Below are 21,889 nucleotides of genomic sequence, written 5' to 3'. Positions count from 1 at the left end.
TAACCCTAGTCAGCCCTCATCCCTGGGAAGGATCTGGCTGTCATGTGCGTTGCGTCTGCTACCATTCTGTGGAAGCGTTTTACGTTACTCTTAAATTGTGATTGTGGGGGAAACAACACTAATGTTGATCTATAGAAAACTCGCAGCTGCATATTTAATTTCTGCACTAACATTAACCACCGTTGTTAAAAATAGCAGATGTTAAGATTTTACATGATTTAAAAACGGCTTAGTGCCGCTGTGTCTCTAACTTGTGTGTTTCCTCTGAAATGTGTGTGTTTCCGTGACTCACCTTATTACAGAATTATGACGCATACTTTATTCTGTCTGGCCTGTTTTTATGAACACACAAACCAGACATTCTGTTTTAATAACTATGCAAATCTATCTTTTTTTTGCTTGCTTTGTTTAGTTTTTGGTGGATGCAACGGGCTCTATTCCTACTCTTTATCACTCCACTTCAATGGTCAGTGACAGGGTATTAGAACATTTGAGCTTTTGCAAAAGATTTTTGAATTAGATGCAGTTGTTAAAGAAGCAATCATTGATGTGAATTTTTATATCCATCTTGTCCTGGCTCAGTGTCGTTGTGCGCAGAGGGCTTTCCCTCTGATTGGTGTTACCGTGGTAACAGGAGATGAGCTCACAGTGTGCAAGCTTGCATCAGCAGCACTGGAGTATGCTCGGTTCTTGTTGTATACGTAATTGCCTGGAGCATATGCTCAGCTTCGCAACTTGTGTTATGCGACCGCATGCAAGTTGACAACGGAGCATTTCCGCTCATTTTAGCCAGAAGTGATTTCAATAATGAAGACTAGAAAATTTTTCCCATAAAATGTCACAAATTATATTCAAGATTTTCATTACTCATATTTATATGAAACATTGTCTTCCCTCACCTGGGAATGCAGCTGCACCTAAATTTGCTCTGGAATCACGTGAAAGTGACCTTCAGCATAGTGCAGTTTCGTCCCTATTCTGGAAAGTCGTGCATAAAATAAATGCGATGCTTGCCTTTTGTATATTTGCACACAACTCTTGCAGCTCACCCCCCTCAGCCAGAAGTTTGCACGTTTGCATCTCTTAATTTTTCTCATAACGTGTTATTTGATACTGATGCAGATTTTAATTGAGCATTTTTGTCTTTGCAAGTGCACCATGAACACTTACTATAGTACAGCAGCATGCTTGTTCTTTCAGGTCAGCTTGCTTGGCTTCAACCCATTTTTGTAATGTGTGTTACAATCATTTGCCAGGTCATTTCCTTGTATTTTTTTAACAGGTTCATTCAGAGCTGGCTTATTCAAATTGTTGTGTTATTTTCAGTATTTGCAGTATTAACAGTGTTTGGTTTAGAGCATCCTTCCATGCAGAGTCATCTCTATAACACAGTGCTGTTGTGTTATTTCCCATATTAGCTATTCTTAAATCAAGATTTTTATGGTGTGTAACTTGTCAAAGTTTTCTCTTCTAATGTTGATGCTGAAGTTTTGACTTCCATCATGGCACAGTGGCCGCTGTTATTTAAATCAGCTTTATGATACAAATGATAGCTGTTGTTTCCTGAACATGTTGTTGGAAATTTGTGAAATCTGTGAATCTTACTTTAAAATAATCTTTTTTTTTTTTTTTTTTTTTTTTTGCAAAATAACCTTGATAGCAGGTTGTTTTCAAGGATGCAGGCCCTTCCAGATTTTTGTTCAAGTTTATATGTAGTGAGAGCCTGAACTTTTTAAAATGCAAATAAGCCTGCAGTGATGTCAGTCATATTGTATGTTGTGGACCTTCAAATTAGATAGTTGCACGTTTATCATTGAAAAACCAATCAATTCTTCACTGAAAAAACATTTTCATGTCATTTTAAAGTGTCAGCGTAGAGCTGACTTTTGTCCTGACCTTTTTGTTGTAGCAGTTTTATTTTACCTTCTAAATTGACATCATTACAGGGTATCCCAATGGTCCATATGTCTCAATAAGACACTGACAGCTTAGAAACTGGAAATTACTGGAAATTCTTGGGATTTTTTAAAAATCTTCCTTTAAAGCGAGTGTTTTTCAGTCCTCTGTTTACATTTACAGATTATATTTGTCAGTTGTTTAATCCTCACTATAGTTTTTACTACATTTTGAGATGCTGATCAGATAGTTTCTACCTTGCTGTTTAATTCATATTCCTTTTATGAGGGATAAGGTCCTCATTTTCATCTGAAAGAAAATGTTAAGAGTCTTTCTCACCTGCGACCAATTTAGCAAACTGTGTTGGACTTGGAGGAAATGGTGACACTCCTGAATTTAGCAAGTGGCTCATGTCATGTTCATATAGTCGTATCACAGATAATGCTTTTCGCATCAAAAATACACAAGTTTATATATTGCATGCGTATTTCCCTGTACACTGTGTTCAGAAATGTTGACTTTTGTAATATTTTGCAACTGTTGTTATGATGAAAGCAATTATTAAGTATATTGCAATGTAGTGACACATTAAGAAATGCATTTTTAAATTCTCTAGGTTCAAACCAGGGAGCAGCATATGCTTTTTTGGCCCACTTGACTTTGATTATGTAAATGTGCTTCTGAAAAATAAATAACTATAATTGCATTTTAAATAGTGGAAGCCGTCAGTTGAAAGCACCTAAATAATGCATTACTTACAAATGTATTATTTATGCATACTAATTTTAAATAACTGAATGGCCAGCCCTTCCGCTTATCTTTATCCACGAAAACATTTTTTCTAGGTTAGAATATGACAATTGGTGTTCCTGTGCGATTATTAGTTTCGTGTGGAGTCATACAGAACATGCTATTACTATTCTATGGCGTTTTACCTGATCACATTACTTTTATTTGCAAACAACAACAAGCATTGTTTCAAATATATATTACTTGAAAAGACAGAACATATTTAAAATTGACATTTGAATTGCAAGAAATCAATTCGTCAAACTCAGTGGTGTTTGATATGTAATACACACGCGGTGCTGCACTCTTGATATCAAATATCAAAATATTTTAAAGCTGCAGATTAATTTCACATTTAAACTGTGTACAGTAAGCGCCACCCGTACAATAACGTTATGCAAGTTTGGTGAGAAAAGGCAGATATGTATGCGCATGCTCATTTCCTTGTTGAAAAAAAAAATTAAAAATTCAGTTTGAGGCCACTTCACCTTCACGTGTTTGCGTCACCCCCGAAGACGAGGTGAAAGGCAGCGCGGTGATTTGCCTAGAGAGGAAGCGTTGCTTTTAATGGGCCACCATCTTAAGACTTTGGCGGCAGTGAAAGCGAAGGCGTACATTTAAAATGTCTACTTGCGTAGAGCGTCCGCTTCGCATGTGTCAGTAAACAATGAGCGGCCAGGGCTGCAGAAGGCAATTATTCAATTACTGTCGTTGCTGCTCACGCATGCCGAGCGGCGTATTTACATGCATAATTTTCTCCACTGCTCTCACGGTTCTCATTCGTGGCATCCCATGCCTTGCGTCTCGAACCCTCGAACATGGACGCGCTTATCTGGCGGAAGTCAAAAGCAGTCAAGTGAATATGTTTGGGGTAGATGGGCTTTGCATCAAAGAACTTTTCAGGGACACAAATACCGTGCTCACGTGCACAGTATTTAGGTGAAAAACCACTCCTGCAAAGTGTGTGTTGGGGAAATCGATAATAGATTTGAAATTCCAGATTTGTGTTTCCTTCAATGGTTAAGGCTCTCATTGCTTTCCCTCATTCAGACAGTATAAACTGGCCATGTATTTATTTAAAATATACCATGACTTAGGGAGCACAGATTTTGTAGCGTCTGAACTTCACAGATTTAATTTTTTTTTTTTGGTTGTTCGGTGATGTAATAATTGATAGTGTATCATTTTATTGTTACATTAACACACATGGTTCATATTGTCACTGATGTTAGAAACACATTACGACCGAGAAAGAAATTCTAATAGTTTTTGGGAAGAAAACAATTAGTATGGCTCTTAGAAGGCCGTAAAGATGCTGCTGTTGTAAGGCATACGGAAGTGCGCCGTCCTTATGTTTCTTGGTAAGGCCTCACTGCTTAGGGGAATTTAAGGAGAGCTTACACATAAAAAGGAGTATATTCTGGTGCTTAGTGTATCCTGGTTCTTATCTGGTTAAGTATGAAACCACCTGCTGTATATGTTTTAATTTGTATTTCAGTGCGTTTTTGTACAGACCCCATTTGTGCCAAAAAAAGGATGACAGGCATTGCTTCCAACATCTATTTTCACAGTGTGAGTCAGTCAGTGCCATAGTTTCAACTGACACTCATCCTGGTAATTTGAGATTTTTTTTTTGTTAGTACAGTTGACCCTTGAACAACACGGGTTTGAACTGCGAGGATCCACTTATACGCTGATTTTTTTTCAGTGAATATATTGGAACATTTTTTGGAGATTCGCGACAATTTGAAAAAAACTCTCAGGCGAACTGCGTAGCCTAGAAATACTGAAAAAATTAAGAAAAAGTTAGGTATGTCATGAATGCATAAAAAATGTGTAGATACTTGTCTATTTCGTCAATTACTACCATAAAATATACACATAATACGTATAACATGCACAGTGTTTTCTATTATAAGACAATATTGATGTCAGTACTGACAGAAAAAGAGACGATTCGGCTTGTAAACAGATGACGTAAACTTACGGCATTATAAATACAGTACAGTACTGTAAATATACGTTCTCTTCCTTTTGATTTTCTTAAATTTTTTTCCTCTAGCTTACTTTATTGTAAGAACACAGTATATAATACATATAACATTGAAAATATGTGTTAATCAACTGTTTATGTTATTGCTATGGCTTTCAGTCAACAGTAGGCTATTAGTAGTAAAGTTTTTGGGGAGTCAAAAGTTATACATGGATCTTTGACTGTGTGGGGGGTCTGCGCCCCCAACCCCCACGTTGTTCAAGGGTCAACTGTAGATGCCTTATGTAGATAAGTTTAACTGCGTTACTCTTTTTACTTACCCAAGCAACACGATGTGTTCAGTCTGTAATGGATAAACAACTGATAATTTAAATGTCAGTAAAAGCTCACTAATAACTGTTATTATAAGGGATGAAAAAGTGATGATGTCAACCAGGTGAGAGTATTGATCAGGTAAGCTGTAGACACCGTGCCAGGCCACTGCAAGAACTATATCTGTTCAACAAGCTAGACCAAAATCTAGCCTGGATTATTAGCAAAATTTCTTTAAATTTACTGAATACACGCATATGTTTTATACATTGTATATATTCTTTGTATTTTCTTTGTTGTGTCGTTGAAAGTTGTATTGTGACATGGACTGGGCGTCACGTTTTCAAAGACAGATTTAAGAGAAAGAAGAGAACAGGTGAGAGAAAAGTCAGTTATACAGCTCTGGTGTTATAATTGCAGCAGCAAAGCATACACATTTTTAGAGCTCCTTAAAATATCTGAAGAGGAATTTCTTTCCAATTGAATGTTATGGAACATTGCAGAAAAGTAAAACGCATGAATTTATATTTCCCCGTATCATATGACCTCATTCCAAACTCATAACAAAAAAAAGATGTTTTGGCAGACTGATGTGTGTGTGTGTATCAGAGAGCGAGTGTGAGAACGTGTGAATACGCAAACAAACAGGGTTCAGTGGTGCAACGAAAGATTCAACTCAAGGGATTGTTGGCATGGAGAGACCTGGATTGCTGATTCGGGAAATAGCTGAGCATGATATCACAGATATTGCCTGTCTTTTATTAATTGAAATTAATTTGTTGTGTGAACTCAGCCCTCAGATTAATGAAAAGGAAGGCATAAGTGTATAAAGTGTAAATACAGAGCACAAGAGTGTAGAGTGTAGAGTGCAGTGTGGTGGTGTGAGCTGAGGGTGAAGCACTAGTGTAGCCAGTCAATGTTTGGCAATGCGTGGACATACACTCTTGCCATGATACGTGTTAAAGGATTAGGCATTGGACAGTGCATTTTGTGTGTGTGAACATAGCAAAAGAGCTCTGATCTGAAGTGTTACAGATATCAGACTGCTATTTTGTACAGTCAGAGGTTTTCCGCTTCGCTTTATTTACAGTACATAATCCAAGAGTGTGTGTGTCAGTGTCAGGTGGATATATTTATATACTGTATACACATATATATGGGGGGTTTGGTGGCGCGGAGGGTTTGCCCGGTGCCCACTGTGTGGCGGGTTTGAGGTTTCGGCCCTGCTTGGGGTGCCTTGCGATGGACTGGCGTCCCATCAAGGGTGCTCCCCCCACCCTTCAGCCTTGTGCTCTGTGTTTCCAGGATAGGCTCAGGCTCGCCATGACCCCACTTGGGATAAGCAGTTGTTGACATTGGTGTGTATATATCTATATAGACATTTTACATTTATTTATTTAGCAGACACTTTTCTTCAGAGTGACTTCCAATGAACTCATGTAGTGTTATCAGCCCCCACACCTTATTCACCGTGGTGACTTACACTGCGAGTTACACTACTTACACTGGGTCACTCATCCAGACATCAGTGGAACACACACACTCTATCTGTCACTCACACACTATGGGGGGACCTCAACAGCATGTCTTTGGACTGTGGGAGGAAACCAGAGCACCCGGAGGAAACTCACGCAGAGAACATGCAAACTCCGCACAGACTGAGCGGGGATCGAACCCACGTCCCCTCACACCACCCAGGCGCTGTGAGGCAGCAGTGCTACTTGTGCCACCATGTCATCCTGTGTGTATCTATGTATGTGTGTATTTATGTGTGTGTGTGTGTGTGTGTGTAGTGGTGAAAGTGCACCATCAGTCAGCGTGCTGTTGTTGTGAACACACAATTCTCAGTACAAGTAATGGCTTGTAGCTGAAGTACAAAAGATGCAGCTCATAAGGGACTTGGGCGAGATGTAAGAAGACAAGGCACACAAGCAAAAGTGGTGGTCTGTGCGAGTGTGAGGCTTGGAGAGTGTCTTATTTTGTGTCCTGTGGGCCGGGGGAGTTGTATTGTTATTGTTACCGGCTGGTACAGACACCCTGGGCCGCATGAATCACAAAAACACGCGAAAGCAGCTTCATCAGCAAGGAATGTCGACTATCCATGGCTTCACTTCACGTGTTTCCAACGGGCTTCCTCGTGTTTTGGTGTATCTGCTATGGCCGAGACTAAACAATTTCTTCAAATATTTAAATTGTGTAGAATGTTTATTTTGCTTGTTTCGGGGAGACTGGTTGTGTTCTGTATCAGTCTATAAAATTCTATGGCTTGTATGACCATATGTTATGTTTTATTGACTAATTGTACTTTTTTTGTAGTGTACCTAACCATCGTAATAGTACAGAATTATTTTTTATCACAAAGACACTTGTGAGTTCAAAGAAGCAGTGATTTATGTCAGAATCACTTCAATAAATACAAGTGCAACTGCTGAAATGTGCATTGATTCTTTTCTGTAAGTCCCCTGTCATATTTCGTTACGTAACGTTAGAGCACTTTCGGAAATGTTCCAGTTTTAAGATAATTAGCCTTGCTTTGTTTTCCTTCGAGCCAGATGGGATTTTGTGTCAGCACACTAAAATAATGACCGGTGCATTATTCACATGAAAAAGACCACACAACAAATCCCAGTTTACGTTTTTTTTTTTTCCGTCATTGCGAATTGCAGTGGTGTACACCAGGGATTTACCTGTTGACCTTCCGCTGTGGTTTTTTTTTTTTGTATGATATATTTTTATTTATGATATTTTGGCTGTTCGAGCTGCTTTCCATTTGCGAACGTGTGGCATTGAAGCCATTTGTTTGGTGGTGTTCTCCTGCTTGCAGCGAAAGAAATGAGGACCATGACTTATCTACCGGACGAGGGAAGCAAAGCTGACCTTTCATGACTGGAGCCAATATGAGGTGAGTTGAAGGTAGAGCCAAAGGGCATGGAAACTTACAGCAAAGTATTCCCAACAGCCTATGATTTTTGGGGTGTCTCTCTGTTTGTTTGTGTGTGTATGCGTGTATGTGTGTATGCTTGTCTTTGTTTCCATGTACACTTTGTGCTTGTGTACACTATGTGTGTGCTCATGTCTGCAGAAAGCTCTTTTGAAGGTCTGAGCAAGACTGCGTTGTATGTCCTCAAGGGACACATTAAATGTAGAATGAAACAGTTTCTTGGAATTTGTAAGGAAAATATAGGCATTTTTAGGTCTCATAACAATAACACTGGTTTTGACTGGTAGGACAGTGCTCCTGTTAAACTTCTTTGGACGAAATGTTTTAGATATGAAAATATTACCAAAAAAAAAAAAAAAAACACTGACCATCTATGACATGTGTTTGAAAAATGGGCTTTGCGTTCAGGAACATCTAAAAAGCCTTAGTATAATAAAGCTTTAATAAAAGGAATCGTGGGTCACATTCTGCTTTGAGAGGTATGTTAGGTTTCTTTTGTAACTACATTCCTTAACCTGTCAAGAAGAACCTTAGCGTTTCTGGATATTAACCCTGACTTTCAGAATGCGAGAACTAGTTTTTATTAAATGATGATTTCAAAGTAAAAACGTGGTATTTATAGGGCTACGCTGGTGGTGAAGCTTCCAGGCACCGTAGGAGATTGACCCCTGCAAGGGCAAACCCAAATGTTTTGCTCTGCTCTTGATAAATCAAATTCTTTTTTATTGTTGTGAAACGAGAGCTTTAGTTCTTGTGTCTTTCAAAAAAAGTAATAAATGAAAGTGTACAGGTATGTGGAGCTCTCCTGCTCTTCTTCTACCAATGCATCAGGCTCCTTTGTGGAGAGCTCCAGGTGGACACACTCAAGTCCATGGCTGCGGGTTCCAAGTAATCATGACCCGTGAGGACTCTCACATTTTTTAAAGACTAGACCTACGGTACATTGAGAAAATACCGTGTTGGAGTTACTGACAATGGCAACAGCCACTCACAAGGCCTTTCTGTTGTGTGTAAGAGTCCACACTGTTCCTCATGAAAGACAGGAGTCAAGAGCAAAGTACACTCTGCTGTTTGCCCCTGCAAAACCTTTTACCCTCTATGGCAGAACTAGCAGTAGTAATAAGAGCCTTTCACAACTCGATAGTTTTTGCTTATTGAATTAGTCTGCACAATGTGTACTTACAAACCCGGCCATAAGCGAAAACGCTTCGCTTAGTACATTCAGCCGCATGTAATGTGCAATAAAAAACTGACAAACTGCATCTCAAAAAGGTGCCTTGACCGTGCGAAAACGGTGACGTGTTCACGGTCTCAACAAAACGCCAACTGTGTAATGTCTGGATCTCAGGTGAGATTTGATATTTCATATTCAGGTGTGATTTGTAATGTATCTGTAGACTTTTGACAAAAAGTTAATAATTTATATTGTATGTTCCTATCTGTTTGCATATGCAAATGATCAGTATCCTTTCAGTTGTGGTCAATAGATAATGTCGCGGTTAGAGCCGTTCTCTGACAATTTGAAGGTTCCTGGTTCAGATCCCTGTCTGTTGCAATAATATCACACACTCGGCTAGAATTGCTCCTATAAAATATCCTGCTACTGAAATGAGTAAAATTGTAAGTTGCTCAGTGCAGAGATGCTGTAAGTTGCGTTTGACAAAGGCGTAAGCTAAACTGATGTTAATAATGTGCGTACAGTCCCTTTTAGATGGCAGAACGGGACTAGCGGATGGATGTGTTGCCAATACATGGAACGTGACCTTACATAAAGTGAAACGGGCAAAGAAAGATGAATTAATAAGAGAAATAATATTAGCATCCCTTCCTCATACTAAATTGGGTTAAATGGAATTGCCCTTAGAGGGTATTAGGCACCTGGTTATACTGCTTTCATCAAGAGAGGAAAGTGGGTCAGTATAAAGGTTACCTTTTTTCCAGTTCATGCAATATTTTGCACCGGTTTTAAATGTTTTAAAATGTTTTAGATGTGCAGTTTAAAAAACAGAGGCCAGCGAAAATAGACGTTGTTTGAATGACATTTTTAGCTGTTTAGTTACGCTGGCTGGTTATGTGCAAATGGGGTTTGAAAACTGTTTTGGTTTTAAAAAACCTTGAAGTAATGATGCATGTTGGGTTTTTAGAAGAGATCAGTCTTTATTGCTGTGGCCTTAAGAATACATTTAAAAACTTTTTCAAGATTGTATTTCATATATCTCTCTAACTGGACATATGGTATATACATACACTAACTGGTTCTTTTGTAGTTTTACTTGCCACTATTAATGTTAAACACTGTGCTGTACGTTTATATTATTATATTTTAAAAATACACAAAATAATGTTGAAGTTGCAAATAATATCCCATTTTTCACTTAAGTTATGAAATGGTTTGATTTATGCTTTAATATATTCGAGGCCACACAGTGTACTGTAGTTACACTGCCTTTCCTTGCTCGCACAGAGCTGTTATCTCTTCAGTATTTTTGTTTTTAAAATTTGTGAGAAGCATTGATGAAACACCGAATGAAATCAATTTTATATTCTCGGTCTCTGGACGTAGTTTACTTTTCTTTGTTCAACAAGAAAGCAATAGAGAAAAAATATACAAGTAGAAAACAAGAGCTATCTTTTTACAGGGAACAAAATCATGCAAGTGAATGCAAATCACTGGTAGCACACATTGGAATAAGAACGTGGTATTTCCCCCACGATCATAATCCCAAGCCAATCATCTACAAGCACTTCTTAAATGTTCCTGATAAAGTCATATTTCTCTTAAGAACCCAGGTGAATTTATTCCTTATTTCAAAATTTACCTTCACTTCTGTATTTATAAAGCAGCATTTAATATTCCTCCTCTAGGATGAGGTGGAGGTAGCAATGAAAAGGCTCTGTCCAGTTATTAGAATAATTACAAATTTGTCCTGTAGTGTTGCTTTTATCCTCTTTTTGCTCTGAATCAGAAAACTGAGTTGTTCTGTAAAGAAATACTGATTTGGGTGACGGCTTAATAAAAAATGCCTTGCATTTTACAAGACACTGCTCGGAAAAAAAAATAGTGATATGGTTTTTTCAACTGTATCTATAAATGTAAAACAAATTACACTGCTTTCTGATGAAACTTGATCCCACAGCTATAAACAATAAACAACCTAAGAATTCAACCTAATAATGTCGTATGATATGTTTGTTTCATTGCCAATTTCCCTAAATGCTTTCCCATTATTGGAACGGAGCTGTAAAATCCTAAATAGAAATCAGCAGACCACAGACATGTTGCAAAACCATCAGTGATAAAATGATACAGGTTAATGAGAAAAAAAAATGAACAAACAAAAAAAAAACTATATGCACATACACAAATATCTATTTTAAAATTTTCAACAATTTTAACTATCTTTTATATTCTATTTTAAGGCTTACTGGACAGAAATTATAAGGCATAGATTGCACTATTTTCATAATACTTGTAAATAAATACTAAGGGTACCATATGTATTTTTTTTAATATATCTGAAAACATGGATGTGTGCGCGTGTATGTGTGTGTGTGTGTGTGTGTGTGTGTGTGTGTGTGTGTGTGTGTGTATATACGCGTTTGTTTCGTCCCCCATCTAAATAGAGGAGAAAACAATGTGTTTTTGGACCTGTATATATTTCCATAAAGATCAATGATGTGTCTGTACTCGCACATGAAAGAGAATAGAGCGTTAAACCGGTGCCGGTGCTGCCAGCGCGGTGACATGCTTGTGGGTGTGTGGCACAGGCGTCTGGGCCTCTCGGCAGACACAATATGGTGGGCCCCGCAAACAGGGACGGCTTGTGGGGGGAACGCAGACAGACACTTACAATAATGCATAATAACGTTAACATTCCTGCATGTCTAATGGCGGGGCTGCACCCGCTACCGCGGCGACGGCGGCGGCAGAAGGCTTCCCACGACAGACGATGACTGGGCCGTCTCGGTGAGTGCGCGTGACAGGCCATCAGCATTAAGCCCAGCCTTAATGATTTATTAATATGCACCAGCCTTATCTGCATATTCTATCCTTAATGCCTCCTTTCACGGTGGGGGCACGCTGTCTGCTGGGCCGCGGAGGGCGGGAGCGCAATTCGGGGGGCGCCAACCCGGTGTACCGTCCTGGGGTGTACAGTCCACCTCGCTGGTGATGCTACCTCTGTGTAAATTGTGGGGGTGGAGGAGAGTTGAGCAGCTATGTGGGTGGGGGGAGTGCAGACCGTCTTAATGAGATGAACGGCTCCCGCTACTAAAAGATGTCCTTCTCTTGATTTGCATTTGTATGACGGCCGGTTTTTTTTCCTTTGTTTTCTCCCCCCCCCCCATGTCTATTTAATTGCGAGCTCAGCACAGAATAGAGTCCTTTTTTTTTCTTTGCAGGTATTATAAAGCAGCAAGAGGAAAGCAAAGGTGGCTCGTTTTATATACAAGGAGAAAAATTATCAGTAGGAGAAAATGACACAAAAAAAAAAAAAAAAATGTCTCCCTGAGGACTGGGTGAGGATCCTTTTCTGTGGGCATCCAGTGTGTGCCTTACAGCCTTGCCTGAAATCCTGTGTGTGTGTGTGTGTGTGTCTTGCATGGCTCCGGGTTTGTGTTATCTGTGCTTTTTTGTGAGCCGCCAATTTTTTTTTTTTTTTTTTTTTTCCCTACATCAAATGTCAAGTTAATTTATAAGGTGCTATCTGTTGTATGTTCCCTTGGTTTGTGTGGCAAGGTCCTTAACATACAGGCGGCAGAGGCAGGGGGTGAAGGTAGGGGTGGGGGATGGGCGACTGCAGACAGAGAGGCAAGAGCACATACAGTGTGTGCCAGTGGCTGCAAATTGGCTGCCTCTCCAGCGTGGCGGCAGGGTAGGGGGATCCTCCAGCTCATTTGCATGCAGCACAATCTCAGGGATTAGACTCGACTCGTATTCATAGCGGATTTATACCTGGAACGCATTACTTGCCTTGCACACCCCTTTCCTTATATATTTAATTGAAAACGAAATTATATTTTTGAGTACTTGTTACCTTATTGCTGCTGTTATTATGCCTTAACAGATGTATGTATATTGTCGGCCCTCTTGTGCACCAGCTCTCATTACTAGTGCCATAAGCGATTTCATTAATAGCAGTGACTTTCTAAGAAACGCACATTTTTTTTGCACACCGTATTAATGTGCGCACAACAAAATTTTAAGGATTTTTTCTTTTTACTATCAGAAACAAATGCTCCCGTCCTGTTGTTTTTTATTTCTGTTTGTACGTTCGTCATCTTAGGTTAACATGAACACCACGAAACAACACTGATATGTGTTTACAGAATTCTGGCCTAAAACAGACGGTGATGTACTGCACGTTTTAGCGTGCATATTACTGTATTTTTGAATGTTATTCTACAAGCGTTCCAGTACAAGAAAACGGCAGTATCTTAAACAAATGTGTACGGTCCGTAGATTAGCTGTGTGGACAGCCAATTTCAATTTGCATTTCATTATACTCTGGTAATTTAGGAGATTTTGATGCCATGTGCTCTTGTAACTACGGCAGGCTTTTGCAACAGGCATATATTTCCTTTTTGCCGTTTGCTATTTGCGTTAAATTATTTGATAAACGTTTAAAGGCACATTAATACTTGTTCCAATTCGGAAACCTTTGATGATATCTCTGCCTAGAACGGCCCACAAATAAAACACAAACAATAGCCCTATTAAATGCAGTATTTTCCCTCTGTACCACAGTAGAATGCACACATTTTTTTGTGGAACTGCTGTTCCGTACCGTTCACTAAGGACTTGCAATTTCAGCTTTATCCCTGAATATGTAACAAGTTCCTTTATGATAATATTCAGAAGGGTATTGAAGTCAAGTTCTCTAATATGATCGTAAGATGACATTCGGTAAGGTAACCAACCAGGTGACTACGGCTCTTAATAGTCACATGATTTCTAGAGGCGGGGAGAGAGTTGCGAGGGGGAAATCGTTGCATATTTTGAAAACAATGATAGAGAATTCAGACTATTCTTGTGTTCATTGCTGCCACACTGTACTAGTTATAACAGGAGTGGAGAACTGAGGTTTAATTTGTATTGATGGAAGAGATTCAATTTAGCACTGTTTCCAGTATCTATGCAAGCTAAGACTACCTAGAACAATTTAATAATACAATTGCATTTTATAATATTTACACTGAGACAGGCCTTCATGAGAGACTCTGGAATCAATAGAATATTAGTGAATGAGCAGTGTCAAATGATAAAAATTTAAACTGTTTTATATCAAATGGTCTTGGTCATTTAAAAGTCTGTTCATGTGAACTTCAGCGTACGTTTCTGATCTGCAGATGGAATTTCTTTCAGGTTTAGGTGAAGGTTTCAGGTGAAGACATCAGTAGTCGTGCTGCGCGCTCTATGTTGGTATTTAAGTTTGAGTGATCGCTCTTGAGTGCGCGCCGCAGTTGTTGATTAAAATATTATGACGGTCATATGATGTTCATGAAAGGAAATCTTTAGATGGTGTTAAACAGTGAAAGAAGCCTCTCCCATGTTTGACAGGGGAGTTTGCTGTTAGGCATGCCGTGTTCACATTTGTATTTGCAACCTTTGTTTCCGTCATACTAATTAGTTTTGTGCACATTACGAGGGCGCTGTAAAATGTGCAGAAAGGGATTATGTATTTGTCACTCCTGCTTTCACTGATATATGCTTTTGCCCTACAAATGTCACATTTCATAATCCAGAAAAATTACACCAGTCCCGTGTAATTACGCATATTCATGATGCTTGCGCACGTACTTCTTTGCGCCGTATTTATCGGTGCGGCGAGCGCCGCAGAGATGTCAGAGGACCAAGAACTTTGAATTCCCGGGCGCAAGCGCACAGCTCCGAGGTGCTTGTTGTGTTACAGTGTTTCAGTGCCTGTTTTGTTGGATGTGGGAATGCTTCTCAGAACCTCGGTTGATACCACGCAAATAGCGGCCGTATATCACACACAAAGGAAAGAAAACCGAAATGAAGAAATTGCTTTTCTCTTCAATTATCAAGGTCATTTAGAGGGAAACACCAGTGTGGTGGATTTAGATGTTTTCTCTCCTCTGCCATTTTTCCCATGATCATCTCTCCCTCTCTCTCTCTCTCTCTCTCTCTCTCGCTCTCTCTCCCTCTCTCTATCTCCTCTTTTGGTCTCACACACCATACGAAGGGTTGGATTTGTTATGCATGGATATTTCTCATGCTGTAGACGAACCGCATGCTAACCAGGGCGGGAAAGCTTTTGCATTGGAGATGAAGATGAGGACTTATCCCAATATGAGGCAGGAGGGAAAGAGGGGCAGAGGTGGGAGGGTGAGAGGGACGGAGGGATGGAGGGATGGAGGCTTCCTAGTGGCTGGTTCAATGGTCCATTGTGCTGGAGTGGAGAGCAGAGTTAATTAGAGGTCCTAGAAGTAATTAACGGCCGAGTTGGGCCTGTACCTCTGCTTGGGTAAACAGCGATTGTTCTTAGCACGGGGCAGCAAACAAGAGGCAACAATGCCAGCATTGTCCCGGGCCTCTCATTAGGGGCGACTTGCGGACGCAGGCAGAGGGGCTCGCAAGCGGGTGGGAACCTGACAGGGGAGCAGGCCTGAGGAACAAGTGTCTCCTGATCTTATTACAACTGGCTCTGGCTTTTGGCATCCGCTGTGCCAGCTGCTCTCAGGGAAGCCAAGCCTGTCATGCTATCTTCCCATCATTCACGCCCGGGAGAGGGTGTGAGTCCAGGCTAGCTTAATGAACATTGAAGAAACAAAAATACAATAGAATATATTTCGCTCCGCCAGCTATCGGAGAACTACAAGCCACCCGAACACACTACTTATCGCAGCGAATGCAAGCGGTTCTGTGCTTGCCGTTCGTTTGGATTTGATTGGTAACGCTCGCCAACATGTCCCTTACATGATAATTTAAAACGCCGCCTCCCTCATGAGGTTTGGCCGCAGCAGCAGAGTTACAGCACGGTTAACTGCCTCCATGCTGCTGTACATTTAGCAGAGATTTCCTTAAAAGTGCACCACCGATGATGCAACGCAGGAGCACAACATATTTATTTAGATTTCTTAATAAAATTACCTTTTTTTTTTCTAGCTTTCAAACACTTGTCCCATAAAAGTGCTCCCTCCCTGCTGTTCTTTAAGGCACTTTTCAACTTAGTCCGCCTTTGTATTAACATAGGCGCTTTGGTGGCGAGAATAGCGAGCCCCCATCCTGTGCTGCTTTTAATAAATAATTCCTGTGTAGTCTCATTCTTTTCTGATCTTTAGGTGTACATTTCTCTGATTACACGCCTTTAAGCGTCTCGTGTGTTGTGTGTGTACATGGGTTTGTTTAATCATATATTTAGACCGCCGTGATGTCTGACATGCGGGGCTGTCATTACGGAGGTGACGCGTCTCCAGTGGCTGGGAGTGTTGCCTCGAAATGAGGCCTCGGCAGAGATACCTCACTTCAAAGTTTCACATAGGAAGCCAAGTCAGAGAGGGAAAGAAAGCACAGTGTTTCCCTCTTAAAATGACTCTGTTCATCATTTGCCGTCTTCTCTTTATTAAACAAAAGTATGTGCACCGTTAAATAAATCCTTCGAAACTAGTTTGTGTTTGCGGTGATTTTGAAATTGAAGAAGCTAGAGTCTCTTACATCCTTGACTGAGCATGAATTTGAATAATTCCCATTTAATATAAATACTGGAGGCACCTAGAATCACAGCAAATTCCTTGTGTGCATCAATAAAACTCATTCATTCATTCATTCATTCATTCATTCATTCATTCATATCCTTTGATCTTAAATAATTCTACTATTATAGATGCTAGACATTATACTATCCGGTATCTATAAAGCTACTTTTCAAAACTGAAGTTTTGATATAAATCTGTAAGTATTACTTGGGATATTTTATTTCGGTAACATTCAAAATAGTAGCAAGGTGTGGAATTTTTCCCCTTTGTTTTTGTTATGCTTTGTTAGGACTATTAATTACAGCAGTGCACTATGATTCTCGGGCTCTGGTACAACCAACGATAAGGACCATTCATGCATTAAAAAGGCCCAAATAACTTTATTATTATCTAATTATGTCCCACTACTTACATTTATTCTTGGTTCTGGTGTAGGTTCCAGGCTTTTCAGGAGGAAAAAAATTTAGGTTGAATAGAAGCCTAAATGCACTTCTTCTGAAAGAGGTGGTGATGCCAGTGGAAATGCTGGATGGCCTGAATGAGGTTGCATGCTTCAGAGGTCTGGGTTTGGCAATGGTAAGAATTGGTTATTTTCTCTGCTCAAGGTATTTAAGGCAGAATGAGCACGAGAATTCATAAGCTCCTCAGTTACTGTTTTTAGAATTATCCCGCTGTATTTTCTTATTGTAACATCCAGAGGTCCATTTAAGTATTACTAACCTATTTACATTTCCGTACCGCTCTTCTGTACACTGGACTGTACAAGTTTTATCATCCCTGTTTACATTGAAGTGCATTGTGCTGGATTTATTTTGTAGCTGACATAAGAAACAAGTGCTTACATGGCTTGCGACAGATTCATGGAGTGTGGTGACAACACCCTCCCAGCCCCCACACGCCGTTCCAGACAAAACGCACAAAGTCGTGCATGCGCATACGCAGGTACACGCTCGTGCACACACCCTCCGTTCTACAGTCTTCGAGACGGGGAATAAACCTTTTGTTTGCATCGGTTCTCTTATTTACCTGTTTGCGCACTGATAATGTGCACTCCTTTGCACATATGGAAACATTAGCGAATGTTAAATTCTTATAATAAAGGTTCATTTACAGTCATTGCTTTTGTGCTTTGTGTTCTCTGAAGGGTCCTTTCGGTGAAGGATGCCTGCAAACTCGCTGATCTTTTAATTGTAATTGTATTGGTGCGAATGCGAGCACAAACACATTAACGCTGCAGCCTTAATGGCCAAATGGGACACGCTGGAAAGATTTAGTGATGCCTAGTGAAATATGTGTATGTGTCTGTATAGAGGATGAGGAGCTGATTAAGAGGCTCGAGGTACCTTGAACGCCAAGCTTTATTGTTCAGTACAAATTATGTGTAACAGATGTATGTGGTAGGGTTTCTGGGTGCCTGAAGTTTTATGTTGTATTGTAGTCCCTGCTCCTATTTTGGGACATTTTCAAAATATGAATACGAGTAAGTCTCTTTTTACATTTTTTTCCATTATAATGACATCTTTACGGACTGCCTCCTCAGTGACGAAGGTTATTCTAAAAGCAGTGCTGGAAGTAGAAGAACAAAAGCCAGCCTCATTGGTTCGGTCTCTGGTTAAAGCTGTATGAAAGAGAACATCAAATTCACAGTGTTGGCTCACGATGTGAGTTTATGCATTTATTACAGTCCCTCTCCATCCCCAGTCTTTTTGTTCTGTCATTTTCCCCTTCTTTGTTTCCTTTTCTTGCGTCTGATGCTGCTGCATCCCACCCCCATGCTTCATACAGCCCGAGGCCCACTTGTGAGCTTGCACTGGTTTCTGATGTCTTTTTAACTTAATTTACTCCTCAGCCACATAAAATTAACTATTAATTAGCACATGGAAGCTGTGCGATTCGTGTGAGGCAACAGGGGCACAGTTGTGGTTTAATGTGAATTTGCAGTTGGTCTAGTTATGGGACCAGATTACATTATTTTTAAAGAAGATGTTGGAATTACATTTTTAAATATATGGATCTGGTCATTCATGCCAACTGTATGTTCTGCAAATATTAAAATATTTATTGGATCAGTTTTGATACTACATTTTTGTTTGGGCCAATAAAGGCTCAACTTTTCATTTTCTGAACCAAGAGTATATCTGGAGTCAGTATTGATAGAACATTGTAACTGGTTATTCGGCACGTGTTTATGAATATGGGTTTGGCCGTATGAGTATCAACATACGGCAAAATCCACTGGAACGTGTATTTTATAATCAGAAAGGGATTTTGAGAAGGGCCAGTATAATAGTTACAAATAAACTAGAAAAACATTAATAAATTTGACACATTTTCCTTAGTATGTAGTTTGTATTTGTAAGCATCAGAGAAACACTACTTAAATTGAAAAAAAAAAAAAATTGTTCGAAAAGCTCATCTTTGCCAGCTGTATTCTCTGTTATTCTGCTTAAATATTTACCAAGCGAGTGACCACAGAGTAGTTGTGTATTCCCATAGTAAAATTACTCTGGTCACCAAACAACGCACTGGATTCCCTGTCCTATAGTAATATGCGTGTTTTGGAGTTCAGAGGAGTAAAACATGAAGACAAACTTAAACTTCCACACCACCCCATTTCAGCCGTTGAATTACACCATCATGCGTGAAAATGTTCTCATAATCCATTCCTGTCAAATTCTTAGGCAGATCAGCTAGCGTTTAAATCATACCCGCTCCTATTCGTAAAACTAACCCCAGACAGGATTATTTACCCTTCCTGCGGTAACTGCGCACAAACTACATTCAGCGGCAACAGAAAAGCTGTTTCGATGACTGCTGTCGGACTTGTATTTCTGCACTTTGCTCTGATGTTCCTGCCTGCTTCATCGAGATGAGGCAAGATACATTTCCTTGACACAGGACCCTAATGATGAGAGCGAAGTGGGGACGGAAATCTGAGATGAGTGCAGGACTTCATTTGATCTGCGTGGGAATATATCAAGGCCGCTTTTTACAGGGTTGCTTTTCTCCTTTATTATTAGTTCATGTTTGCTGCATATAAACGCAGTTCTTTAGGTTGGTAATATTTCTTAACTATACTGTTTCCACACTCTTTTTTTAATCATAAACATAGCAAACCCGGGGGGGGGTTCTGCTCTTCCTTTGTGCACCGCAGCCTTTCAGAGTGCTATGCAGGGACGTGCCGGGTATGGTGGTGCCATTCATGGATTTGCTCCACCTTTTGACGTGTCCTTTGCGACCCGCTTCGGTGGAAATCCAACGCTCTCGCTCTCCTCCCAGCTCAGATGTTGCTGCGCTCGTTGACAGAATGCAGACGCCTTGGTGTCAGCGAGTGTTTTCGGAAACATGGAATTAATTCTGATGCATGTTTTCGAAATGTAACGTTTCTCTCGGCACTTGTCAGGAAATTTGGTTTCATTCTGGTTTTATGCTCCCAGTCGTTAGTTTCTCTAAAATACCAAATATTTTCCATAGAGGTAATTGCCTGCCTGGTAATATAGAAATAACAATTAATTACTCAAAAGCACACACCAAGTTTTTCTTTCCTAGAATAACTCCACATCTGCCAGAGCATACATGGAAATAATTACTGATAATATTTAAATTTGCTTTTGCATTTACATTTATCTATTTAGCAGACACTTTTCTCCAAAGCGACTTCCAATGAACTCTATGTAGTGTCATCAGCCCACACACTTTATTCACCGTGGTGACTTACACTGCTAGATACACTGCTTACACTGGGCCACTCATCCATACATCAATATAATAATAATAATTTAATAGTCTCTTTTGACTCATCTTCCTTAGCCATAATTTCTCTGGGAAAGGCAATTAAATATACACTTTAAACTATTATTTATGGACAATAATTGAAATTAGAGAAAACATTAGCGTGCACTCTTTTTTGGTGGCGCAAAAAACGGCACGAACGACTGCGTGATGAACGCCGCCTTGGAGAGAAGCGTCTGCGTAATGAACAAATGTAAATGAAGAAACATTTGTGTTGCACCTTTGCAAGCGCAACTCCTGCACGGGCGGAGTTCGTATCCTCCACGCTCTCAAACGCTGCCAGCATCACCTCTTCCCGGGACTCTCTTTGTTTAACGCGGTGTTTAGAATTGCACATATATTTGGAAAAGTGCAGACACGGGGTCGAGAATGGAGGGCGAGAGCAGTGTCGGGGTTCCACGGCGCAGCACAATAAGAAAAGGCAGCTGTGATGTCTGAACTTAGCCTGGATGTGATCGCACCGCAGCATACGAAAGGCCCTCTCATGTGCAGCGACAGCGAGCGGCGTCAGCCAATCAGCTTTCTCTGGGGTCCTCGCCACCTCCCCTGCAGCACCCGATCTCCCCCCCAGCCCCCCAGCCCCCCAGCCCGACCTCGCCCTGCATTCCGCGTGTCGCTTCTGCTGTTCCATGCCGACATCAAATCCTCACAACCATATGCGGAATCAGGAAGCACCCGCAAAGCAGCGCACAGGGGCGGCTCGCAGCAAAGGCCCAACCTGTCTGCGTTATTACACGCACCTATTGTTCACTATCCCTTACGGAGCGTCCCCAGCTACGCTATAAACTACGCTTCAATATTTGCACCGTACCCAAAATGGCACCCTAATCCCCCGCACGGCACGCTGATTTCCCTCGTTTTGTGACGTGCCGAAAGATCTTTGGCTAAAAGAAGGGAGCGAAAGTGAACTAGTTCTCCTCCAGCGTTTTGTTTTTAGCAGACGCTAGATTGCAGTTGTCAAATATAATGAGTTCCCGTATTGTCACCCCACGTTGTCAGCGCTGGAGCGGCGGTGGGTGAGGCTGGGTGGTGGTGATGGGGGGGGGGGGATCTCTTAGAAGACAAACAGAATAGGGACCCCAGGCGATGGCTGCTGATGCAGAAGGCCCAGCTGCGGGCGCATGCAGCCAGTGGCGTCAGAGCCATGGGAAAGAGAGCTGGTGGGGTTCAAGGTCATCGCCAGCGCTCGGCTGCCTTGGGCCGCATTGTCCGCTGGCCACCTCCGCCTTCGCGCTCTCAAGGGCTCTTCCCTGGGACAAGAAAGGAGCCAGTCGGTTGACACCATTGCACCCCAGCCGCACACAGACGCTCACCCAGCGAGACGCACGGTGCATCGCGGAGCCGCAGCCTTACAATGTGCTCGGCGCGGTGAAAAAAGTGACATGAAACAAAATGAGATCTGGCTGGATTGCGGTATTAAATGATGAAACACTTGGAAGGGACACGGG

General features: G+C 40.8%; 1 long non-coding RNA gene across 3 annotated transcripts in view; it reads left to right on the top strand.

The window, feature by feature from the left end:
- The window catches only part of LOC108938590 (uncharacterized), a 47,950-nt gene that overhangs the window by 8,312 nt on the left and 17,749 nt on the right, over positions 1-21,889 (top strand). For all 3 annotated transcript variants that reach the window (XR_001966435.1, XR_001966437.2, XR_001966436.1), the window contains exon 2: positions 7,815-7,892. This is a non-coding gene — a long non-coding RNA (uncharacterized LOC108938590). The remainder of the gene's footprint in view (positions 1-7,814; positions 7,893-21,889) is intronic.

This window comes from Scleropages formosus, chromosome 17 (assembly GCF_900964775.1).
Source record: "Scleropages formosus chromosome 17, fSclFor1.1, whole genome shotgun sequence".
Taxonomy (NCBI): Eukaryota; Metazoa; Chordata; class Actinopteri; order Osteoglossiformes; family Osteoglossidae; genus Scleropages; species Scleropages formosus.
Note: the sequence above shows the minus strand (reverse complement) of the source record. Positions and strands in the feature narration are given on the sequence as shown.